The sequence below is a fragment of the Syngnathus typhle genome, unplaced genomic scaffold (genome assembly GCF_033458585.1).
Source record: "Syngnathus typhle isolate RoL2023-S1 ecotype Sweden unplaced genomic scaffold, RoL_Styp_1.0 HiC_scaffold_26, whole genome shotgun sequence".
Lineage (NCBI taxonomy): Eukaryota > Metazoa > Chordata > Actinopteri > Syngnathiformes > Syngnathidae > Syngnathus > Syngnathus typhle.
In genome coordinates this window covers 989,045-1,000,926 of record NW_026871932.1, presented here as the reverse complement: position 1 = coordinate 1,000,926, position 11,882 = coordinate 989,045, and the positions used below count along the sequence as shown (strand labels likewise).

Sequence of the window (11,882 nt, the reverse complement as noted above, 5' to 3'; positions counted from 1 at the left end):
AAAAAACGCTCTCGGGTGCTTTAGAGTGCCGAGTTTATCACTGCGCATGAAGAAATGACCACCTCCAACGTTTGGTTTATGTTTTATAAGCATTTTTAATTTTATTGCTTAAATCGCATTTTCTCGGCGAGCTGAGCACTTTTTCTGAATTGTGCGCTCCCGTCACTCTGGTTAGGTTGGCATCGAAAAAAACGCTCTCGGGTGCTTTAGAGTGCCGAGTTATTCACTGCGCATGAAGAAATGACCACCTCCAACGTTTGGTTTATGTTTTATAAGCATTTTTAATTTTATTGCTTAAATCGCATTTTCTCGGCGAGCTGAGTTTTTTTTCTGAATTGTGCCGCTCCCGTCACTCTGGTTAGGTTGGCATCGAAAAAAACGCTCTCGGGTGCTTTAGAGTGCCGAGTTATTCACTGCGCATGAAGAAATGACCACATCCAACGTTTAGTTTATGTTTTATAAGCATTTTTAATTTTATTGCTTAAATCGCATTTTCTCGGCGAGCTGAGCGCTTTTTCTGAATTGTGCCGCTCCCGTCACTCTGGTTAGGTTGGCATCGAAAAAAACGCTCTCGGGTGCTTTAGAGTGCCGAGTTTATCACTGCGCATGAAGAAATGACCACCTCCAACGTTTGGTTTATGTTTTATAAGCATTTTTAATTTTATTGCTTAAATCGCATTTTCTCGGCGAGCTGAGCACTTTTTCTGAATTGTGCCGCTCCCGTCACTCTGGTTAGGTTGGCATCGAAAAAAACGCTCTCGGGTGCTTTAGAGTGCCGAGTTTATTACTGCGCATTAAGAAAGGACCACCTCCAACGTTTGGTTTATGTTTTATAAGCATTTTTAATTTTATTGCTTAAATCGCATTTTCTCGGCGAGCTGAGCACTTTTTCTGAATTGTGCCGCTCCCGTCACTCTGGTTAGGTTGGCATCGAAAAAAACGCTCTCGGGTGCTTTAGAGTGCCGAGTTTATCACTGCGCATGAAGAAATGACCACCTCCAACGTTTGGTTTATGTTTTATAAGCATTTTTAATTTTATTGCTTAAATCGCATTTTCTCGGCGAGCTGAGCACTTTTTCTGAATTGTGCCGCTCCCGTCACTCTGGTTAGGTTGGCATCGAAAAAAACGCTCTCGGGTGCTTTAGAGTGCCGAGTTTATCACTGCGCATGAAGAAATGACCACCTCCAACGTTTGGTTTATGTTTTATAAGCATTTTTAATTTTATTGCTTAAATCGCATTTTCTCGGCGAGCTGAGCGCTTTTTCTGAATTGTGCCGCTCCCGTCACTCTGGTTAGGTTGGCATCGAAAAAAACGCTCTCGGGTGCTTTAGAGTGCCGAGTTTATTACTGCGCATTAAGAAATGACCACCTCCAACGTTTGGTTTATGTTTTATAAGCATTTTTAATTTTATTGCTTTAATCGCATTTTCTCGGCGAGCTGAGCGCTTTTTCTGAATTGTGCCGCTCCCGTCACTCTGGTTAGGTTGGCATCGAAAAAAACGCTCTCGGGTGCTTTAGAGTGCCGAGTTATTCACTGCGCATGAAGAAAAGACCACCTCCAACGTTTGGTTTATGTTTTATAAGCATTTTTAATTTTATTGCTTAAATCGCATTTTCTCGGCGAGCTGAGCACTTTTTCTGAATTGTGCCGCTCCCGTCACTCTGGTTAGGTTGGCATCGAAAAAAACGCTCTCGGGTGCTTTAGAGTGCCGAGTTTATCACTGCGCATGAAGAAATTACCACCTCCAACGTTTGGTTTATGTTTTATAAGCATTTTTAATTTTATTGCTTAAATCGCATTTTCTCGGCGAGCTGAGCACTTTTTCTGAATTGTGCCGCTCCCGTCACTCTGGTTAGGTTGGCATCGAAAAAAACGCTCTCGGGTGCTTTAGAGTGCCGAGTTTATCACTGCGCATGAAGAAATGACCACCTCCAACGTTTGGTTTATGTTTTATAAGCATTTTTAATTTTATTGCTTAAATCGCATTTTCTCGGCGAGCTGAGCACTTTTTCTGAATTGTGCCGCTCCCGTCACTCTGGTAGGTTGGCATTGAAAAAAACGCTCTCGGGTGCTTTAGAGTGCCGAGTTATTCACTGCGCATGAAGAAATGACCACCTCCAACGTTTGGTTTATGTTTTATAAGCATTTTTAATTTTACTGCTTAAATCGCATTTTCTCGGCGAGCTGAGCGCTTTTTCTGAATTGTGCCGCTCCCGTCACTCTGGTTAGGTTGGCATCGAAAAAAACGCTCTCGGGTGCTTTAGAGTGCCGAGTTTATCACTGCGCATGAAGAAATCACCACCTCCAACGTTTGGTTTATGTTTTATAAGCATTTTTAATTTTATTGCTTAAATCGCATTTTCTCGGCGAGCTGAGCACTTTTTCTGAATTGTGCCGCTCCCGTCACTCTGGTTAGGTTGGCATCGAAAAAAACGCTCTCGGGTGCTTTAGAGTGCCGAGTTTATCACTGCGCATGAAGAAATGACCACCTCCAACGTTTGGTTTATGTTTTACAAGCATTTTTAATTTTATTGCTTGAATCGCATTTTCTCGGCGAGCTGAGCACTTTTTCTGAATTGTGCCGCTCCCGTCACTCTGGTTAGGTTGGCATCGAAAAAAACGCTCTCGGGTGCTTTAGAGTACCGAGTTTATTACTGCGCATTAAGAAATGACCACCTCCAACGTTTGGTTTATGTTTTATAAGCATTTTTAATTTTATTGCTTAAATCGCATTTTCTCGGCGAGCTGAGCACTTTTTCTGAATTGTGCCGCTCCCGTCACTCTGGTTAGGTTGGCATCGAAAAAAACGCTCTCGGGTGCTTTAGAGTGCCGAGTTATTCACTGCGCATGAAGAAATGACCACCTCCAACGTTTGGTTTATGTTTTATAAGCATTTTTAATTTTATTGCTTAAATCGCATTTTCTCGGCGAGCTGAGCACTTTTTCTGAATTGTGCCGCTCCCGTGACTCTGGTTAGGTTGGCATCGAAAAAAACGCTCTCGGGTGCTTTAGAGTGCCGAGTTATTCACTGCGCATGAAGAAATGACCACTTCCAACGTTTGGTTTATGTTTTATAAGCATTTTTAATTTTATTGCTTAAATCGCATTTTCTCGGCGAGCTGAGCGCTTTTTCTGAATTGTGCCGCTCCCGTCACTCTGGTTAGGTTGGCATCGAAAAAAACGCTCTCGGGTGCTTTAGAGTGCCGAGTTTATCACTGCGCATGAAGAAATGACCACCTCCAACGTTTGGTTTATGTTTTATAAGCATTTTTAATTTTATTGCTTAAATCGCATTTTCTCGGCGAGCTGAGCACTTTTTCTGAATTGTGCCGCTCCCGTCACTCTGGTTAGGTTGGCATCGAAAAAAACGCTCTCGGGTGCTTTAGAGTACCGAGTTTATTACTGCGCATTAAGAAATGACCACCTCCAACGTTTGGTTTATGTTTTATAAGCATTTTTAATTTTATTGCTTAAATCGCATTTTCTCGGCGAGCTGAGCACTTTTTCTGAATTGTGCCGCTCCCGTCACTCTGGTTAGGTTGGCATCGAAAAAAACGCTCTCGGGTGCTTTAGAGTGCCGAGTTATTCACTGCGCATGAAGAAATGACCACCTCCAACGTTTGGTTTATGTTTTATAAGCATTTTTAATTTTATTGCTTAAATCGCATTTTCTCGGCGAGCTGAGCACTTTTTCAGAATTGTGCCGCTCCTGTCACTCTGGTTAGGTTGGCATCGAAAAAAACGCTCTCGGGTGCTTTAGAGTGCCGAGTTATTCACTGCGCATGAAGAAATGACCACCTCCAACGTTTGGTTTATGTTTAATAAGCATTTTTAATTTTATTGCTTAAATCGCATTTTCTCGGCGAGCTGAGCACTTTTTCTGAATTGTGCCGCTCCCGTCACTCTGGTTAGGTTGGCATCGAAAAAAACGCTCTCGGGTGCTTTAGAGTACCGAGTTTATTACTGCGCATTAAGAAATGACCACCTCCAACGTTTGGTTTATGTTTTATAAGCATTTTTAATTTTATTGCTTAAATCGCATTTTCTCGGCGAGCTGAGCACTTTTTCTGAATTGTGCCGCTCCCGTCACTCTGGTTAGGTTGGCATCGAAAAAAACGCTCTCGGGTGCTTTAGAGTGCCGAGTTATTCACTGCGCATGAAGAAATGACCACCTCCAACGTTTGGTTTATGTTTTATAAGCATTTTTAATTTTATTGCTTAAATCGCATTTTCTCGGCGAGCTGAGCACTTTTTCTGAATTGTGCCGCTCCTGTCACTCTGGTTAGGTTGGCATCGAAAAAAACGCTCTCGGGTGCTTTAGATTGCCGAGTTATTCACTGCGCATGAAGAAATGACCACCTCCAACGTTTGGTTTATGTTTTATAAGCATTTTCAATTTTATTGCTTAAATCGCATTTTCTCGGCGAGCTGAGCGCTTTTTCTGAATTGTGCCGCTCCCGTCACTCTGGTTAGGTTGGCATCGAAAAAAACGCTCTCGGGTGCTTTAGAGTGCCGAGTTTATCACTGCGCATGAAGAAATGGCCACCTCCAACGTTTGGTTTATGTTTTATAAGCATTTTTAATTTTATTGCTTAAATCGCATTTTCTCGGCGAGCTGAGCGCTTTTTCTGAATTGTGCTGCTCCCGTCACTCTGGTTAGGTTGGCATCGAAAAAAACGCTCTCGGGTGCTTTAGAGTGCCGAGTTATTCACTGCGCATGAAGAAATGACCACCTCCAACGTTTGGTTTATGTTTAATAAGCATTTTTAATTTTATTGCTTAAATCGCATTTTCTCGGCGAGCTGAGCACTTTTTCTGAATTGTGCCGCTCCCGTCACTCTGGTTAGGTTGGCATCGAAAAAAACGCTCTCGGGTGCTTTAGAGTGCCGAGTTTATCACTGCGCATGAAGAAATGACCACCTCCAACGTTTGGTTAAGCATTTTTAATTGTATTGCTTAAATCGCATTTTCTCGGCGAGCTGAGCACTTTTTCTGAATTGTGCCGCTCCCGTCACTCTGGTTAGGTTGGCATCGAAAAAAACGCTCTCGGGTGCTTTAGAGTGCCGAGTTATTCACTGCGCATGAAGAAAAGACCACCTCCAACGTTTGGTTTATGTTTTATAAGCATTTTTAATTTTATTGCTTAAATCGCATTTTCTCGGCGAGCTGAGCACTTTTTCTGAATTGTGCCGCTCCCGTCACTCTGGTTAGGTTGGCATCGAAAAAAACGCTCTCGGGTGCTTTAGAGTGCCGAGTTATTCACTGCGCATGAAGAAATGACCACCTCCAACGTTTGGTTTATGTTTTATAAGCATTTTTAATTTTACTGCTTAAATCGCATTTTCTCGGCGAGCTGAGCGCTTTTTCTGAATTGTGCCGCTCCCGTCACTCTGGTTAGGTTGGCATCGAAAAAAACGCTCTCGGGTGCTTTAGAGTGCCGAGTTTATCACTGCGCATGAAGAAATGACCACCTCCAACGTTTGGTTTATGTTTTATAAGCATTTTTAATTTTATTGCTTAAATCGCATTTTCTCGGCGAGCTGAGCACTTTTTCTGAATTGTGCCGCTCCCGTCACTCTGGTTAGGTTGGCATCGAAAAAAACGCTCCTGGGTGCTTTAGAGTGCCGAGTTTATCACTGCGCATGAAGAAATGACCACCTCCAACGTTTGGTTTATGTTTTATAAGCATTTTTAATTTTATTGCTTAAATCGCATTTTCTCGGCGAGCTGAGCACTTTTTCTGAATTGTGCCGCTCCCGTCACTCTGGTTAGGTTGGCATCGAAAAAAACGCTCTCGGGTGCTTTAGAGTGCCGAGTTTATTACTGCGCATTAAGAAATGACCACCTCCAACGTTTGGTTTATGTTTTATAAGCATTTTTAATTTTATTGCTTAAATCGCATTTTCTCGGCGAGCTGAGCACTTTTTCTGCATTGTGCCGCTCCCGTCACTCTGGTTAGGTTGGCATCGAAAAAAACGCTCTCGGGTGCTTTAGAGTGCCGAGTTTATCACTGCGCATGAAGAAATGACCACCTCCAACGTTTGGTTTATGTTTTATAAGCATTTTTAATTTTATTGCTTAAATCGCATTTTCTCGGCGAGCTGAGCACTTTTTCTGAATTGTGCCGCTCCCGTCACTCTGGTTAGGTTGGCATCGAAAAAAACGCTCTCGGGTGCTTTAGAGTGCCGAGTTATTCACTGCGCATGAAGAAATGACCACCTCCAACGTTTGGTTTATGTTTTATAAGCATTTTTAATTTTATTGCTTAAATCGCATTTTCTCGGCGAGCTGAGCACTTTTTCTGAATTGTGCCGCTCCCGTCACTCTGGTTAGGTTGGCATCGAAAAAAAACGCTCTCGGGTGCTTTAGAGTGCCGAGTTTATCACTGCGCATGAAGAAATGACCACCTCCAACGTTTGGTTTATATTTAATAAGCATTTTTAATTTTATTGCTTAAATCGCATTTTCTCGGCGAGCTGAGCACTTTTTCTGAATTGTGCCGCTCCCGTCACTCTGGTTAGGTTGGCATCGAAAAAAACGCTCCCGGGTGCTTTAGAGTGCCGAGTTTATCACTGCGCATGAAGAAATGACCACCTCCAACGTTTGGTTTATGTTTTATAAGCATTTTTAATTTTATTGCTTAAATCGCATTTTCTCGGCGAGCTGAGCACTTTTTCTGAATTGTGCCGCTCCCGTCACTCTGGTTAGGTTGGCATCGAAAAAAACGCTCTCGGGTGCTTTAGAGTGCCGAGTTTATTACTGCGCATTAAGAAATGACCACCTCCAACGTTTGGTTTATGTTTTATAAGCATTTTTAATTTTATTGCTTAAATCGCATTTTCTCGGCGAGCTGAGCACTTTTTCTGAATTGTGCCGCTCCCGTCACTCTGGTTAGGTTGGCATCGAAAAAAACGCTCTCGGGTGCTTTAGAGTGCCGAGTTTATCACTGCGCATGAAGAAATGACCACCTCCAACGTTTGGTTTATGTTTTATAAGCATTTTTAATTTTATTGCTTAAATCGCATTTTCTCGGCGAGCTGAGCGCTTTTTCTGAAATGTGCCGCTCCCGTCACTCTGGTTAGGTTGGCATCTGTTAGGATACGGATTTTAGCTATTGATCTGACTCCAAATTGTGATCAACACTTAACACAAAAATTGCTATGTTCTAATCCACACACTGGCGCACCTAACAATTTTGCGAGTTCGTTCTGTCAAAGAGAAGACCAGTAGATCAATCAGACCGAATTTACCAATTGTTTAATCTTGACAAAGCAAGCTAATACAGGCGCCTGGGTCTTGGGTCCTTAACACAAAAACTCGTGTGCCTTCGTGACCAGAAAGACGACACATTCTTCCGGGTTGCCCAGTTTTAAAGAAACACAATATGAATATTCAAACATGCAAAAGATTGTGTGGTGATTGGTCGATGGTCTGTGGTCATCTCCTCCTCGTTTGGGTTTTCCCCTGCTCAGCACAGGTGTCTGGACCACAAAGACGAGTTGTTTTTCGCGTTCCCATCGGCCTTGAGATATGCTCCCTTTCCGGACCTCCTGTTCCACAATACTTTGAAGAAAACAAATTCATGTAGCCTGCACATTCCTTTCCACTTATTAAGCAACCACACTACTACTAGAAATTATATTGATATGGTTATATGTGTCTAACGGAGCCTTAATCAAATGTGTTTGCAAACTGCCGAAAGTACATTTCCCTTTATTCCCTCTCATGACCTCATTTATGAGGTCATCACCCGTTACTCTAGCAAGCAGCGACCAGCATGCTGTCGGTCCTTTCTTCCCGCCTGGGTCAGTCGGCCCCCTGGCGCTGTGTTGTTGGGGATGAAAGTACAACATGCATCACCAAACATTCCGCACACACCATGTTCCTTAGCCAATAGCATGTCCAACGCAATTCTATTTTGGAACGACATCAATGCCAATTGTTCATGGACCGCTGTAAATGATACATTTTTATTGGGGGTGATCCATAGGAAAATGCTTTTGAATCCCGAGGACACTTGATTAACGAATTCATACTTATCTGGCACACCTATGGCGTCAATATATGTTGGATCGTTGTCGCTCAACCATGGGGGCAAGACGTCTCTTTTGGCTCACTTCAGGAGCCCCGCCAGTGGGGACTCCATGTTCCAATTGAGATTCTGTGTTTCAATGGGGACAACCACTACAGGCATTATCAAAGACACGAGGGCACAGATACCCTATGCATCCTTTGGCAAGTGATGCTATAATTTGTTGTCACCACACCACAACCAGTTGTCACTGGTCTTCCTCTGCTCCTTCCATCACTGCTAGTTGAATTCTGGCATGTCCTGTTAAAGCTTAAAAACAAGTGGATTTGGAAAAAAAACTTTGGATATCAAAATTACAAATTGAAACCTACTCGCCCATTTGTATTTTACAACCTACTCACCCAATTCTTTGGATATCAAAATTACAAATTGAAACCTACTCACCCATTTGTATTTTACAACCTACTCACCCAATTCTATCTTACCACTCCCCCTTTTGACACATTCACCCAATGTGTCATTATGTATCAAAAGGAACCTGCTAAGCATCCCCTCTCATCACCACACTCATTGTAGTCAGGCCCGCGGAACCTCTAGCTCGTCCACCACACGCTCGGCGACACAAACAAAAATCATCGCACTCCTGTCAGTGAGCTTATAGCCCTGCTGACAGCGGACATTTGTACAAAAACAGACATCAAGTATCAGAATAAAAACAGTCATAAAATGAATCCTGGCGCCCGCGGATCATGTCCTGAAAACCATGTCATCAACAAGTTCATCATAAAAACCAAAAGGGCAAGGGTTAACATATTCTTGTAAATTCAATACAAATTTTCCACGAACGCAATCGACAACCTGCAAGAACGAAAACAAGTTACGCAAGCAGCGCGCAATCCGCTTCTTGGCTGGTGGCTGTTGCTGCTGCAAAAAATTAAGTCACACAGAAAAACAAAGCAGAGCGTGCACTTGTCGCAAGCAAGCTCAAGCGTCAAACACTTGGTCACTGTCCACCTAGTCCGTCACCCCGTCGGGTGAGCTCAAAGTCGTCACACATCAAATCGTCCAAAGTCTTAATGTTCCATAACAGTTCTGTCTTGTCTAACCATATTACTGAAATGGGCCTTCTCCATCGCACTGTTTTGTTGTCGATGGTGCCCCTGAGTAATCCTAAACCCATATTTAGTCAAAAATTAGTCCTGATCAATCATGCTCTTTCAAATCTGTAGTATCTTTATATTTTTCAGGTGAGAGGAATGTTATCCTCTGCTGTGATCACATCACCCCAACTTTGAATCATGTCAACCATTCACAATACACAAACACCACACCACAAGCACAGACTTGACATTCATACACCATTACAGACAAACTGTCATTCCACAACACACACAGAAAAACATACAATATTAAATTGTAAAAAGGAACCGTCCCTACACAAAATATTCTCCTCAATTAAAATTTCCCTTTTTTATTTTAAATCCAAAATTAATATCTAATTGTCTGGTTTCCTGTCCTCTCCTCGTTTGCCAATATGCATAATGCTGGAACATGATTTAACTCCCCATTTAGTTTGCTCACATCTCTCACTTAGACTATTTGACACTTTGTGTTGAGCTGTAACTTCAATATTTCCACATTCCCATATTTCTTCTACTAAACAGTTCCATTTTGCTTTCCGTTTAAATTCATCCCTCCAAATAACTACCTCTGGCAAAGAACCAACAATTTATAGAGCACTCCCTTTTACTGTTACCTTGTTCCCTCAGTCATCTTCTCACAAGCATAACTGACCCTCCTAAAAAATAATGATACCAAAAATAATGTTTAAAAACAATATACACAGCTTCCTCCTGCCACTTACGCTATCACCTTGAAGATTATCGTTCTCATTTTTGTTGATGCCAATTCTTAAAATTAAATGCTTACTTTTGATAATGGAGTCACGCTATATCACAAAGTAAAAACCTTCCACGCTCCCCCTTTCTACCTATCAAAACCAATTAGGAATATTTTTGCTGTCATGATCATCATTGTGGCCCTCACACTTATTGTTCCTGTACTTTAAATTGTCTGATTCACTTCATTCCACTTTTAACACATTCCAAATATTAATACCAAATATTCTAAATATTTACGATTTTCGAGAAATTTACAAATTTTAAGCCAATATTTCACCATTCATTCTTCATGGCACATTCAATATTTCTCATTTTCTTCCACATAATTCCTCCAATTAACCTTCTTTCACTTTCCAATTCACCTTCTCTCACTTTCTAGCTTAAAACTTCCCATTTCCACTTTCAACATTGCGGCAACATTTTGCAATATTTCCTTTTTTCCTTCTAATTTCTAATTATTTTTTCACTGACTCAACCTGTTTCAAATTTTTTAACTGTTCATCTTATGCCCACCTATTCCAAAACTTCCCACTTGTGAAAAATTTCAAATTTTCAACTTCAAAATTCACGCCCAATTTTGCGAAATTCTTTCGAAATTTTCATCCATTTTCTGACCAATTTAACACGTTCTAAATTTAAACATAATCTTGTAGCATTCCCCGATTTTGTATTCAGCCTCTTCACCTTCACACACAATTTCTCCAAAAATTACAAATTCTAGTTATTACTGTTAATCCTCCGTGACCCTCGTAAGGACAAGCCGCACCAGTAATGGATGGATGGATGGATGGATGGATGGATTGTTAACCCTAACCATAAATGCCTATCATAAAGTGTCATTTAAATCAATTGTCGCAATTGATGTATAATTAAATTCTGTCGTTTTGATAAATTTAATTTCTATCGATCAATATCCACTTTGCAAAGTTTCTGATCACGCTGTCGTATGATTTGTTATTATTAATGCATCTTCGCTGTCCATATCTATGTATTTTGTTGTTATCCCCGTTTCAGTGTCAATAAGCAGCCTTATTATTCCCTCTTTTATCAAAACTCCTCAGATATGTCCGCCCCAGCACCCAAACACACTTCCATCCCTTTTGTCCCACACTCCACCAACTTTGTAATGCTTCAGCAGTCTTTAGCAATGTGTCCAGTTTGACTTCGTGTGACTCATGCAAGTCTTTAGCAGCCTCTCCTCTTAGATTCTCATGATGATGATTCAGGGCTGGATCATCCGCCACTCTCAAATGCGTCCATCTTGTCTTTGTTCTTTCAGTCTTTTTGATCTGCAACTGTGTGTATTCCACCAACTGTATGGTTCTTGTCCTGTGAAAAGCTGTGCTTGCCCCCTTCAAGCATGATAGCAGTTTCTGTTGTTCTCCCAAAGGTCAAAGGTGTCTCATGACCAGGGACAGTCCTCTGTTGATTTTGAGACAGCCAGTGGAGTAAGAGGACTCAGTTCAGGAATCGTGCCACGCGCTAGGGAAGAACACACTGGGACACAAATTTAACAAAACTATCTTTGTGTTATCAGTCTTCCTGTGTAGTATTTGTTCCTTACACCCCAAATCTTCCTATTAACATTTTGTATCCTATCAGTTGTGCACACTCATCATCTTACTATCAAGCCGCCCTTATCAAATGCTTTTTTTCTTCTGAGCAATCCATCCACCCTACCCATTAACACGGCTAAACTCCTCGTTCCAGTGTTTATCATCATATAAAGTTCCGAAATCTTTTGTAATAAACTGTAATGTAATTTAACAATCTACCAACATGGTTGTATATGCGGTGAATGTTATTGTTCAATCTATAGGTCATACAGCCCCTGTGTTCCAACTATGACACTCCTCCTTGATTTACCATCTCATAAGTTATTGTTGTCAGCAGCGCTAAATTATAGTGCTTGAAAGTGAATGTCTTATCGCCCAATTTAAAACACAT

General features: G+C 41.5%; 1 long non-coding RNA gene across 1 annotated transcript; it reads right to left on the bottom strand.

Moving 5' to 3' along the window:
* Nucleotides 1-7,242: 7,242 nt before the first annotated feature.
* On the bottom strand, nucleotides 7,243-11,603 carry LOC133147021 (uncharacterized). The gene is made up of 2 exons (XR_009711480.1): nucleotides 8,471-11,603; nucleotides 7,243-8,427 (listed from the first exon to the last, which is right to left on the bottom strand). It is a non-coding gene; the product is annotated as an uncharacterized LOC133147021 (long non-coding RNA).
* Between the last annotated feature and the right edge of the window lie 279 nt (nucleotides 11,604-11,882).